Here is a 14853-nt window from a genome sequence, read left to right as displayed (position 1 = left end):
CAATGTAAAGTAAATTATCAATAAATTACAACACTACCAGCGGATCGAATATTTTAAAGTTATTTGATAACGTATGCAGATTTTCGGTGAGAAACATCTCTTTTCTTGGATGCTTCCTTTAAAAGCGCAACTTTGCGGTGTTGCGGCGGGTTTAAAAATTTTAGCACTCTTGCATATTGATGATCTTCCAACCGAAACAGATGCTTATAATCGCGAATAGATCCTAGTCGAATATGACGTTGTCTGTACATCATGTAAACGTTACTAAATTCTTGAAAGAGATATAAAAGTGGAAACATCACGAAGGTGATATTATCAGGTCGGCCTTCTTGGAAGCTTGCGTGCCTGTTTGCGGTTGGCACGAATTACCAGAAGCTCTTCGCTTTATACAAGGTATGTATCGGAACAAGGTATTAATTTGATGCGGTTGATAGCTACGCAAAAAAAAGCATAATCAATGATGGCGAACACGGTGGGGCCGTCGTTTTGAGGTGGCTTCTATATCGAAGTGCATGATGCGCGAACAGCAATTGCTGAGAGAGCCGATGCTATCTAACAGTGAAATCCATACGGCATTAATTCTGAATTAAAGGCGTCAATGTATTCCAGGAGAACGTTGTACAGAGCAACGGTTTAAATGTCATAAATAACTTAAATAACGATGGTAGATATGCGTAATAGTTAATCAAGTCAATAGAACTCACTCAGTAGTCCATGAAAGTCGATGATATAATCGTATTAACGAGCAATTGGCATAAGAAAATGACAAGCAGCTATAAACCAATTCGCTTTTTTGTGAGTTATATAACCACATAATAAATCCAGTTGGACAGATATCATTGATAATTTACAGACTTGAGGTGGTGTTCATTACGTGGCAAGACCGATTTATTTGGAGCGTGAAACTGTAAGACGAGTGTTGAACAATGTGTGAAATAAATGTGAATATAATATGTGTCGCGAATGCTATAATTAAAATAGCATATAAAACCCGAAATTAGTATAGCTACTCAGTAATATTTTTGGTTATGTTATATTATTCACGTTTTATGGTTCTTACATCGTGTAACGTTTTTGTAATTCCTTGATAAAATATTTATTGGATTAATGCACTCGTAAAATTCCGAATAAATTTTATATATTGTTATAGTATTCCAATATTTACGTAGAATTTCCTCCGTAAAATAACAAAAAGTAACTTCCGCGGAAAAACCTTTTAAACAGAGGGACGACAAAAAAAATATCGAATCCCTTTCTTGCCCGACGCGTTTTGCGTCTTTCTTGCGCGATTCAATTTATACGGTTTTTTCCCGCGCCTTTATTCGTCGATCCTGACTGGTAGTCCCGCGCGAGGAAGCAAACGGTGCAATGAGGAAAAGAGAAGAACGAGAAGTCGGATAAGCTCTTCTCCCCGGAACAGAGAGCTTTGTTATTTCGTTTTGCGCGCGTTCATTTCGTCCCGAGTGTCCGAGAACCTCAACATCCGGCATGCGAACAGTACTCCAACACGAGGTTCGTTGAGCGTCATAGTGTATTTCCTGTATATTTTCGCAGACGTTTCGCGAGATGGACATATGGATCGTAGAGCGTCATAAGTCTCGCGCAGTTATAATATGAAGATATGACCGCACCATATTTAAATCAGCAGCAGAATTTTACAAACTGAGATAGATTTATCTCAATCGTCGAAATCATACATCGCACAGAAACGTAAATTAAAATCAAACGTTAATAAATGTTTAAAAAGATAAGTTCGTCTGATCATATATTACTTGTGCGTGAAATTGCGTGTGACATTTTTGACTCAAATGATAATAATCCTACAATAATTTTTTTCGAGGTGAGTAATTCAGAGAGAGAGAGAGAAGTAAAAATACACAAAATATATTTTCTCTTAAACTATATAATAAAAATGTAACGTTAATAAAAAATAAGTATTACGATATGACATATATGATACTCCATCATAACAAGAGGAAGCTTTTTTCATTCGATCGTTAATATACATTTCGAGGTATTAGCGAGTATCCAGGCTCGTTATTTTATTTCGACGGGTTACATTCGTCGCTGACTGTCCGCGACGATTCATTGGGCGCCATTACACATTTGCCATATAATTTTGTGAAGGTTTTACGAGGCGACCATTAGATTTAGGTGCGCGATATATTTCATGGCGAGCGAAAAATGACGCAGCGAGTGAAGTACGTTGCCGAGTGGATTGCAGCAAACCCTAGTTGAAACAAATGTGATCGATGGACCATTTGCGATATGTCGTTTTATGTCGAGTAAAATCGAGATAATGTTATGTTTTTATGGCACATTCGTGTGTTAAAACTGACGTTTCTTAATTATACGTTCATTATATGCAAGTCCGCGAACGAACTTTCTGATACTTAATCGAATAGTTCAGTGGACGAACAAGTTCGCGGAAGCACAACTTGCATATCCTTAACTTTTTCGCAGTTTATTGCCGTATATTATGTTCACATTTCGATTTCATTATACTTATCCAACAATATTTCTTTTGACGATTAGTTTCTCCTTAAAATTGCGAAACATTTTTATTGGTGAATATACTCCCAAAGTAATTATTTAGTATCGAATATCGAGGAATTATTATTTACGTTCGGTAAAAGTCACCCCTTGAAACTTGCTCGCGGTTTTTCCATCGTTCGTGCACAAAGAGCACCGAAACCGTTTGAAAGCAACTCCGCCCCCCTCCGTCCCCCTCCCTACGATAAATGCTATCAGGGGACGGCTCTATTCTTTTAGGCCACGAAGTTCTTACGATCGAAAGTAAACATCTAAGCACTCTACAAACGTACCCGAAACTGTATGAAGCGGGGGCGAGCGGTCGGGAGATTTCTACTGCCTCAAAAGCGCGCCTCTTGTGCTCTCGTTCGCTTTAAAAAGGGTCTCGAGGAACCCTCTTCAAGTTCCGTCGGTCTTTTATGGTGACAAAGTGGATCGATCTCGTCAGTGTCTGCTCGCTCGTCCTGCCATTGGATATCTCGCGAAGAGACCCAGATTCCCCGTTCAATCCTCCAAAAACTTTTCACTCACAGTTTCGTATCATACGAAGTTTTCTTTCGCCCTGCTTTTCCCAGCCTACCCATATTAACGGTGTATTCCGATTTAATCTAATTAAGTTACGTTAAAAAAAACCGAGATCAATCAAAGCACCTTATTAATAAACTTTCGACTCAATTTTTCATTTCAATTGAGAAAAGTATAGAGCCGTTTTTAAGTATATCTTTCAAACAAATATTAATTCGGTACATTTTTATTTTGCGTTAGAAGCTTTCAATGTGTTTTGATCTTTTTATTTATTTAAATATAATTTTAATATTAAATAAATAAATTTTAAATGTTAAATAAATTAATATAATTTTAAATCATTACTTTATTTGCTCCAAATAAATTATTTTATTAATGTAATGAGAAGTGAGGAAAATTCTGTTTAATTGTTCAACACGCTAAATGAACCGCGATAACAGGATTTTTAAGTATGTTTAAGATACGTGTTACGATGGCGTTGCACGTTTCCACATCTTGTAAAATTATAATGTAAGACTGGTTTTAATGCTTCACAAGTATAACATTGTGGTTATGGTATACAGCTAATGGTAGCCTAAGTGTGGAAAGCCGAGAAAAGCCTTATACTCGGTACGATAGGGGTTTATCGAGTGTTCGGAAGGTATGGGTTACGCGAATAAAAGTGCAAATACATGTACGGCGTACGAAAGTAGATACTTCGAGAGTATGCAGCACCATATGTTTATTCAGAAAATGGTACCGAGAATCTCTCTCCAACCGCAAATTCGCTCAAAGTATTTCGCGCTCATCACGTGAAATGCGTCTCATTTCGCAATCAATAATACCCGTACTTCGTATACAATGTTAATGTATGCTGTCACTGATATATGTTGACGTATATCAATGATAGCATACCCGTGAGCCCTAATTTTCTTAACAATCATTCTCGTCCGCGATTATGCGTTTTTCTCCACGGTTTCCAAATTTTGTACTCGATAAGTATCTCATAATTCTCACAGGGAACGTGTTGTTTGATTGTACTCGCACGTAATTTCTGCGTGCAACCAGGCATTACCTTGAAAAGCGCTCATTACGTCTTCTTTCTCAGACGTATTTGCACGCTATTCTAACAAGCCCCGGCCGCGTTCTCGAGTCAGAGAAATCATTTTGCCGCCACGAAGGGGCTTGAGACCTATTAGAGAGAGAACGTGTTTTGATACGGCGACGTTAGGAGATATCGTTGCAATGCTGTTCTAGAATGGTATTCTTAAAAAGAGATAAAATTTCGCTATCTTTCGCGATAAAATATTATACCAGCGTCACTAATTGCTTATTACAGCAAAAATACATATAGGATAATTATAGAACTTAGCCTGATATATAGAATAAACAATATTAGACAGTAAAGAAATAGTCATAGTGTTCAGTAAAAATGCTATGCATTGTTTTTCATTGTAAATATAAGATTGTTTGAAAAACAACATTGATATCATAAGACGCAATAAATGGTCTCGCATGATATCCGATGAAAATCGTTCTCTCTTCAAATAGCCGTTTAAATGCCCGCTCTCGAGATCCCGCGTGTGTACTTGATAGGCCACTGACCGAACGATCGGCCGACCGATCGGCTATTATTTCAAATTCGAAGATTGCGCGCGGCTCGCCGTCGCGCCGCCGAGTCGAGCCGAGCCACGGCCTGCGATCCACGCCGCGTTTCCCGCCGCGTCCGTCGTAATTGATCCCCAGGTCGGAACGAGCTTCGCCTCCCGGGTAGAAAGCTAACGCGTTACAACGACAGCGCTAGGCGCACGAAATCAGATGTTAATGGCGTTTCCGTGCTAGGTGAATTACACAGCGCCCAACGTAATTGCAGACGTTTCGCGTATCGCATACGTGTACGTCGTACTTAACAGCTTGGCAGCGCGGGGGACGCGAGTTTGCGTCGCGCCGCGCCGCGACGAAACGAGATTTCGTCTCAATTTGACGCGGGCGCGTCGCGCAGGGTGACCGCACGCCTCGGCTAATTCGCTGCAACGCGAACCGCATTAGTCGCCCCGCCCCCCCCCCCCCGAGTGTGGAAGGCGCCGCTCGGAAGCGCGTGTTACCTTATCTCTACGCTTTTAAACTTCGGAGAACCCGCCTGCCGTAGTTGGGAGCTATACGCTCGCCGTCTGCGGGCGGAGGCCTGTCAAAATCGTGCCGATAAACTTAAGTAGAGGCGTCTGGCGCGTTCCGCGGATGCACTTCAAACGCGCTAAATCGACGCGGCGTGGCCTTAAATCTGAACTTTCCACACGCGACCCCAACTTCGGCCGGCCTCGTTCGAGTCGATCGACGCGAAGGCTTCGTTCTTTCTAATTTTATGTGTACACTTTGGTGAATCACTTGATAAAAGGATCAGATTACATTTCGATAAACAGAGCTCGAAGTTATGAGATACGAGATTGCAGCGGCGCGGCGTTTGAAAGATACGAAGAAACGCCAACGAAATATTGTTTATGTAACTTTTGATAAATGAATTATTATGGGAAACATTATATGGGCTTGTTTGCTGAAAATGACGTGAGCGAATTTGACTTGCGAAAGAATTTGTCATGAAAGTTATTATCAAACGGACCTGAGAGACATATTTTATACGATAAAAATAAATATTGAAGTAAATTTTAGACGCAAACGTTAGCGCGTAAAACAAGTAATTGATAACCTATATATGTTTACAGTTTATTTAAAATTTATCGATAAACAGCCAAGCTCATGTCTTTTTCATGCGTGGATGATGAAAAGTGACAGGCAACATGTGTCGAATAAAAAGCATACCTACTCCGCAAATTCACTTCGAAAAACGTTATTTTAAGGACACATATATCACTCTCGTGTTTTCCTCAATAAAATAGGAATGTTCTATGAAAATTTGATGAATCACTTGATAAAAGGATCAGATTACATTCCGATAAACCGAGTTTAAAGTTATGAGATAGAGAGAGATCAAATTTCACGTTACAAAACTGTCATATTCGTTTAGCGTCATATCGGAAGTAAACACAAATACCGGAGTCACTGATGCTCACCAATCTACAGTCCAGCGACAAAAGCAACGCTTCGCGAGTCGTTGAGAAACCGTGCATTTGCATATCGCAGAGACTCTCACGATCTCGATCGACAAAATCTCCGAATCACGAGCACGACGTGCACGTCGCAGCTGCACCCTGAAACGCGACCACGTGACGTCACGTCGAATTCGAGGGGTTAGGAATCGAGACGCGCGCTCGCGCGCGCCTGACTGTCGCGAGAAGAATTTCACGTGTCGCCGGAAACTTTTCACCGCACCGAGAGAGACGCATATATATTCAAATCTCACATTTGGGCTACTCACCGATCGAGCTGGCGATGTCACTTTTCCCGCCGCGTGCTCCTCGAATCCTTCTGCAGTAGTCCCGGCAGCCGGAGGACTCGGAGGCAAAATCCCGCGGAACGGAGTGACGAACTGTGGGCCGAGGGGATGAGAGGAGAGGGAAGCCGATCACCACCTCGTCATTTCGTAGCCTCGGTCTCGGACTGATTTATATCCGTGGATCATGGAATGGATCCACCGGCCGCCTGTCGGTCACGCCGCTCTCGCACGCTCGAAACCGTGATAAGAATTATTACCCGCGCGCTGCGCCCGTACGTACAACCGTTCAACTCGGTGTCTCGCGCTCAACTGGTCTCCGTTCGTTGGCGCGGATTTCTCGCCGGCCAATCGGCGTCGAGACTGCGCGGCGCGACGCGGCGCGGCACGGCGCGCCGTAACTCCGCTCTCCTCGTGCTGTATACCGCGCCTTAGGTTTAACCCCCTGGTCAGAGGGGAACCGTACGCCGTACGTGCATCCCCTTTCGCTCGCGCACGCGACGCCTCTCTCGATCGTCTCTCTCTCGCACTCGCGCTCGCGCTCGCGCGCGCTTCACGGGAGGGAGGCGAGGCGAGGCGAGCGAGCGAGCGAGCGAACGGACGAGGGTCGTTGGCACGGCGCGTGTTTGTACGCGTCGCCGTTACCTCAGGTGCGAATTTCAAGACGGATTTGAATGACCTCGCGTCGCGTTCGCGCGCGCTGGCGTAAACACGACGTTTGTTTAGCCGCCGAGATTACGGCGCGTCGCTCTCACGCGCTCGCGCGTCGCGCGGTTTTGATTGCCACGGTATATTTTACGAATGTCCTCCGTTGCCATGGGAGTCGCGCGACTGTCCGTCAAGAAGGCTAAAGAGCTAAACTATAGAAGACGCGACACCGGTGGAGCACAAATCAATGTACATTCAAGCTGCTCCAGTTATTTTTTTTTCTTTTATGAAGGGCTTTACTTTAAGGCCAATTGCTCCCGCACGCGTGTTCGTTAAAACTGTTGTCAGTTTACGAGCGCTGCCATGGCCACACTCGGTGCTATTCCTCGGGCCCGCACGAAATAATATCGGTGTACGTATTCCGCGCTTCGCCTCCCGGCCCGTGTGTGTCTGTAGGTCACGCGACAAAAATTCGCTCGGTGCATCTGAAGGGAGCGCACGACGGTACCGTATTTAAACAGAAATATATTAGCGCGCCGCGGTGGAAGCGACGTTACAAATTGTACTTTAAAGTCACTACCCTACATTCTCCCCTTCCCGAAATAATAAACTCCGCAGTCCCGCGCAATCTTCGCGAGCCAGTTTTACGAGGCTAGAATTCTAGGCGCATAAAGAGTGTACTCTACGGCGTTGCGGAATTTACACGCCGGTAAACACGAGGACGCGAAAAAATATATAGAATATATTTCATTTGCGTGTAGTAGTATTTATCGCGCGTTGCGCGCGACCGCATACACTTATCGTTCCCCTTCGCTCCCCTTTCCCACGACGTTTCCCTCGCTCCCTCGCTCCCTCGCTCCCTCGCTCCCTCTCGCTATACCTTCCCTGATAATTCCACCGGGGGCTCAGCATAATGCTTTTTTCACCCCGCGCTCTGCGACAGCCTCTAATATCTGTACGCGGCCTCCCCCCCCCCCCCCCCAAGTGATGCGAATTTTTCCCGGAAACGACTTTCCATTCGACCGCGCGAATCCACCGAGCTATCCCCCAAGGCGCCCATCCGCAAATTATTCGGGTACCCGGGGTAATTCCGCTGGGAATCGTATTGCATAATGTTAAGAAAACGCGGTAAAAGCACCCGCTACATTTCTTCGATGCGGTAATAGCGCCTCCTCGTTACGACAACATTGTTTTCCCGCCCATCTCTTTTTCATCCGCTGCGCCGATGTAATTTAAGTGTCCTCTCTTTCCCGAGGTCTATCGCGCGTCCACATCACGCATTTTTCAGTGTTTTGATGAAATTTTCGAAAACCGATGTCGACCGAGGAAAAAAGACGTTTGGAGAAAATTGTGGGAATCGTCCCACGGCGTGTTTCCTCAAATAACCGCGACGACTCGAGATACCGCGAATTCGCTATTGGAAAATGCGCCCGACGACGACGACGGTTAAACTCGCGTGAAGTTGAAGCTCCGAGCGTATCGACCTGAGTCGCGCGGGCTCACGGTAACTTCCGCGTATGCCGCGGAAACAAGTGGAAACGCATTCCGTGCATAGCAAAAAGTAAGACACCGGAAGAGAGAGACAGTTCGGAATGCGGGCGGCAACCACCCCTCGGCGTTTGGAAACTTGGTGCCGGCGACCATCCACCATCCTGCTACGTTTCCCGTGGACGCGACGACGCACTCACGAACGCCAGGGATTGTTCCTGGCGTTCAAGTAGGATTTAAGTAAGTTCTTAACGAGCGTCTGGTCGCCGTTATCTGGCAGCCTCCGGAGTGGCGCTAATACGGGCCGCGCGTTCGTCCATTCCGACCCGATAGACCGACCCGCGCGCCCGCGCGCTCGGGCAGCAGCCGGTGGTCTTATCAGATCGCCGAAATAGAGTTTTAGATTAGATTCAGAGACCGGTTCGCGGACGCCTCGGCCGGCCTGTGCATAAGGACTTTTTAATGCATTCGCCGTTAAGAACTCGATTCAAACTCCCTAAACGAGTTACGGCAAAGTTCTTCCCTCTCCTTCGCGCGCGTAGCCGCGGACGGGCCTCCTTCAGATCGCTTCTTTCTTTTTATCGGGCGATCTCGCGTTTCCTGTTCCCTTTCTTTCCGCATGTTACCTCCTACTCTCCCGTGCTTTCCCGTGAAAAAAAAAGAGGCACCGGAAGCCATCGCGAATCAACTGGCCGTTGTCGCTGGTTTCGAGGCTATTAAGGCCTTTCGGCGTGAGATGCATCCGCTTGTTAAAAGCCCAGGGCGAGTTTATCTTCGATAAATCGCTGACTAAAAAGTCGACGGTACAAGGCGATGAAGTTACAATGAAATTTCAACTCATTGTCGAAACAAGGTACGAAGTTTTATTAGAAAAATATCGCATTAAAAGTAACATTAACAAATTTATACTCTCGAATTATTAAAAATGAAATAAACTGTATTGTGTAATCACAATAAATTTTGTGACATTTGAGATAAATATTATATTTATGTATATAAAGAAATAAGCGATTATGAGACATATTGAAAATTAGTCTAGTCATCTAGTCTATTACATCAAATTCGAGCTATTTTGAAATAGCCAGCCAGTTATCTTTTTCCATTAAAACTGTTTGTTGTTTTTCTTTTGTTTATACATATTATGGTAAATTACTGTAAAAACACCACGCAATTGTATAAATATTTGATAAGCTACAATTATAAATACAGTTTGCATAATAATTTTGAATATTTCCTTTTTAGTAAAAAAAGAGTTATGCTTTCGTTTGTTGCATAATCATTTGCATATTAACACAATTTTAGAGTTGTCGTATTGCTACACGCAAAACTCGTTTTCATCGCATATGCATATGCCTGGAAAGAGCGATCGATTTCCATCTACGAAGCCGACGCTTCGCTTCGTCGGAACGCATTTCTAAAAGGCGAATTCGAAACGTCGACGATTCAGATTTAGCGTTAAAAATGAGTTCATATCATGGAAAAAGGATTTCCTGCCGTTCCTGATGCGTTTGTTGATAAAAAAGCGCGATCCTGTCCCGTAAACGCAATATGATTGGCCGTTGACATTCTGCATTTTACAGATCTAAAATATAGCTGGCGGTTATTCCGTATTGTAGCGTAACATATTTGTACGCATTAGGGAAAGCGCCTGGTTTTTGATATTACAAAACGTCCTCTGATAACGGATTGTACAGCGATTCATGTGAAACGTTTGTCAAACGTGCCGCATATTCGTTTTGATTCTCGCTCGCGCGATATTTCTTTTCGCCACCGTGTTTGCTCTCCACGATTATTAAACGCACCAACCATTTTTCGCTAAAATTAAAATTGATATTGAATTCTGTGAAATGTCAATCCTCATCGAGAGAACGCAGTCGCGTCACGCTGAAACACCAGGATTATTTATAAAAAGGATCGAGAATTTAAAATTATATTTATATCAAAAATTTAATACGACTAATAAATTAAAACTATTATAAATTATCTTTCAAGTAAATACTTAATATTTTTCACGCTTTAAATATTTTTGAAAAAATGTAAAAAAAAAACATGAAAAGTTTAAAAATAATGCTAGATCCATATTTAGTGAAGGATTGTTTCTTGTTTCGTCTCTTTTCTTCTTGTCGAATAATCTCTGGTGATGATTGAAATCAATTGCAAGTCCTTCTTCATCAGGCGGCAATGACTGGTAAATCGCACGCGGACACGACAAAAACAGAGCGACGCGGTCCCGCCTGTCTCGATCGGATAAGGCCCGAACGCATTTCGCCCCGGGACGTTGCGATCCATTTCCTGCGCGCGGCTTAAGCGCTGCCGATCTCCGCCGTGACCTTATTTCGCAAAGACGAGATGGCAGGAAACGGAGTAGGAGAGGAGAAGCAAGAAGAGGAGAGAAGAATAAAAGAAGGAGAGAGAGAAGGACGAGAGTTCGCGCGCCCTTCGCCCAAGTCGTGACACGACGCGACAGAGCGAACCGGGAGTCGTTCATACCGGCGATCCCGTCACCTCGTCGGTCGTCACGATTCTACCAAGGCCCTTTGACGACCAGGCCGGAAAAAAGATCATCGGAGAGCGAGAAACGTAGCTACGAGAGAGGAACTTGAAAACACTTGGCCATTGATACAACGAACGTGACCGCCGCACCTCCGACACTATTATTCGCACCTCGAGAAAGGCACGAGTGCCGTCCCACGCGTCCGCAGCTCCGGTTGCGATAAATCGACGTTAAGTCGAAATTACGATCGTATCGGTCGGTTGGTAGCGACAGTGCGTGCCCGAGCAAAACGTGCGGGGCTTATAAGTCCCGTTCGGGCTACCATCTGGACCGACCGGACGATCGCGCGTCGCGTAGCGTACCATGCTCTTGTATTGATGATAATTGTGCGCCGAGACCATTCGTCCGCTTTTTCTTTTCACGTAAGCCCCGTTGCCCTTCGGACAACGGATGTGTCGAATTCCGTTTCATTTTGCACGACACGAGCGAGATTGCCTGTGAACCTTGTTAATTATAATTTAAACTTTCGAGAGATTGTTAAATGATAGTATTTTTGTATTCCTCTACAAAGCATCTATTTTTTTTCCGTTAAAAAATATTTTGACAAAATCTATAATCAAACCTTTTGGAAGTTGATTATCCTTGTCTTGTTTCGATTTTTAGATATTTCCTGTTTATTATAAAAGTTGTAATATTATCTATTATTTTAACATTGATTAATAATAGAAATAAATTATTTTATGAAAGCCTTTTTTAAGACACAACACTTTTTATTAAATAAGTTTTTTAAATACTTTCTCATACCTTTCAGCAGTTTGTAAAGACATTTATTATAGAATTATTTTGCAACTTCTCATTCAGCATTTTGCATTTCCTATCCTTCATGTCTTTAAATTAATTATATGATTTACATATATGTGCTAGCATGTAAGTATTTTGCGTGGATGGTTGTGGTTATTACTTGTAATTATTTATTGCTTTCAAAAATATTTGTTTCAGAAAATTATATATCGATGATTATCTTGCATACATTATATGCATAGGTAATATGTAACATAAAATATTAGACAATCTGTTAGAATCTAGTTGCAAATGACAGTTAACGTTACGAATAAGAGAGAAAATGAACGTTTAATTAAAATGTACTGCTATAATTCTCGTTTATGTAATCAATTTCTCAATAGCATAATTGATCGCATATCAACCCTGCAATATGCGATACTTGTAATATAAATCAAGTATATGTGTTGGGTATACATATCATATATTTGTCAAACTACAGCCTAATTAATAAACATGACTGCGCACTGATATGTTTTACGCCAATAAGTGTCGCTATGATTTTATAAACTCGTGAGAGATAAAGCTCGAGCCTTTCTCGTTCAATCATTTCGTCACAGTTGTTCTATAAACTATCTGTAGAACATATAGCGTGTCATTTTTTCATTGAGAACGAGTTTGAACGTTTGACAGTTAAAAATTGTCTTTTTATATCTTTCAAGAATTTTTATCGCATAATACTATTCTTAAGTGCAGACGTATAGAAGCCTTGGCTTCTTTAAATTAAAATTTTTCAAGAAATTACGTAGAGACTGTGAGAAAAAAAATTGTCAACAAAGCCACATTATATTGGCCGAATAATTCCAGGCTAAATCTTTTTTCAATGTTTAAAAAACACTCGCTTAAGCGCTTACATCGCATCACGCACGTCGTGTATAGTGTCACTTATTATGCTAATTCCAAACCTTTTTGAATCCCGGCGTAGGGTTCCGAGGGTTACGAATTGTTCCTACAGATCTTCGTGTCAGCGTCTCGTCACTGTCATGAGGGATTAAAATCCGGTTTTCGATTCATGCTGCACCCTGCCAATGAAAATAATAACGCTCGGCGCGCACATGCGGCGAATAACGCATTGTAGATTGTAGGTCGCGCGCGATACTCGTCCATCGGTAGAATGACGCGCGCACTTTCGTTCGCTTTGTGGTGTGTCGTCGGTTTGCCATATAGTACAAATACAGCGCTTGCCGTATCACTGTCGATTTAATTGCAATTTCCTAACGCGAGCGAAAATTGCCCACCGGATCCGCATTCGAGCCCTCAGGGGTAGAAATAACGCGTTCCTTCCCCCGAGCCGATAGCGCGTTACCGTCCGCTTCACTGGTACGTCGTTCTGCGTGATAAACGGATATTATTGTTTCAAATACTGAAGAGCATAAAATGTGTATTTTAGTATCGCTATTTACGGAGTGTACACATATAATTATTACATTATGTATATTTAATATATCTATTAACATGTTCAGTTGTGGAATGTTAATATGACTTGATTACCGATATTAGTATAAATATTGACACACAATACATAAACACACATATACACATTATACCCCAAAAAGTTATATAGTTACTGTATATAATAATGAACATAATATAAAATAATACCTATTTATTTTACATATACATATATGTATAGATAATCTATATATCTATCTATTTGACAAGATATAGGAGAAGAACGTTTTAGTAACAAAAATAAAAATTTATAAATTATCGATGCATTATCGATACTTTAAATATTTTTTCATATCTTATACGATAAAATTTCATTTGCTGTATATAATGAATTAAATGCATCCGAATTTCATTGTTTTTCATCAAATATACGTTGTACATCGTGTCGTTTTAAAATCATTTTAATTACGTACGTACTGCTTCGTCGCGTGTGATTATTATTGGTCAATAATCATCATCAGCCGGCTAGCATAACGCTGTTATATAATATATATCGATTGGCATTCTCGGCAATTATGAATTCTCTATGTGCGCCATTGCTATGTATTTCGGTCTGTTAATCGTAGATCACATAAAATTTGTGGAAAATATGTCAGAGATTCGAACAAAATGCTGTGTACAACAAGAAAAACAGTCATTCATATTTTTATTAGACGAGAAATATTTCATTTATTTCAAATGATACTTTTTACCATTGTTGTAAATTTTGACGGACACAATAAAGGTAATTGGATCGCGCATTGCGTATTAAAATTCTGCCAAAATTTGAAATTGTATGTTATTTATAAAATAATAATACCTAGTATCAAGCCATATAAAGATCGCAATTTCACATTAGTTGAAACACGGCTGAGCGTTGTTATAAACAGCGTCATTATCGTGCTCATGAATACTGAACAGCATTAAACCATCACAAAAATGCAACATTTTAGTAACGCTGCATTGATTAAAAATAGCGCATATCATTTATTATTTTTAACATGAGTATTTTAATTTTAAACAATTAGAAATAAAAATTATTATATTATTAATATGTTATTACAATATATTAATTTCTACTTTACATGTGCATAGTATACGATCTTTCTCTTTTTATTTTATTTCTCGTAAATTGATGTGTCATTCCACGAAGTGTCATCCGGTATAAAATCACAAACATGGTTGTTTTCTTAAAAGCAGGTTCCTGGTGTAGCAGCATGCTGATATGGAGATTAAAAGACACGGCACGGTTTCTTGTAACATCGTAAACGAATAGTCTCCAAAAAAGATTTCCCTGTATAGTTTGCTTAAAATTTATAACCGTCTTCCGTTATAAATTTTACAAGTAGTTTGACAGACCACTTTAAAAAACAGTTTGTTAGCATGATTTACAGTAAATTTGATAGCTGTTATAAATATATTAATCAACTGATATGTTGGCAAGAGTAACATATAAAAGATAAAAAGATAAAACATTTTTTAGCTCCAATATATTATGTTATTTATTGAAACTTTTAAAGAGAGAACT

This window comes from Temnothorax nylanderi, unplaced genomic scaffold (assembly GCF_030848795.1).
Source record: "Temnothorax nylanderi isolate EJ_2023f unplaced genomic scaffold, tnyl_v1.0 TNYL_tig0135_pilon, whole genome shotgun sequence".
NCBI classification, from domain to species: Eukaryota; Metazoa; Arthropoda; class Insecta; order Hymenoptera; family Formicidae; genus Temnothorax; species Temnothorax nylanderi.
This window is presented reverse-complemented; position numbering follows the sequence as displayed.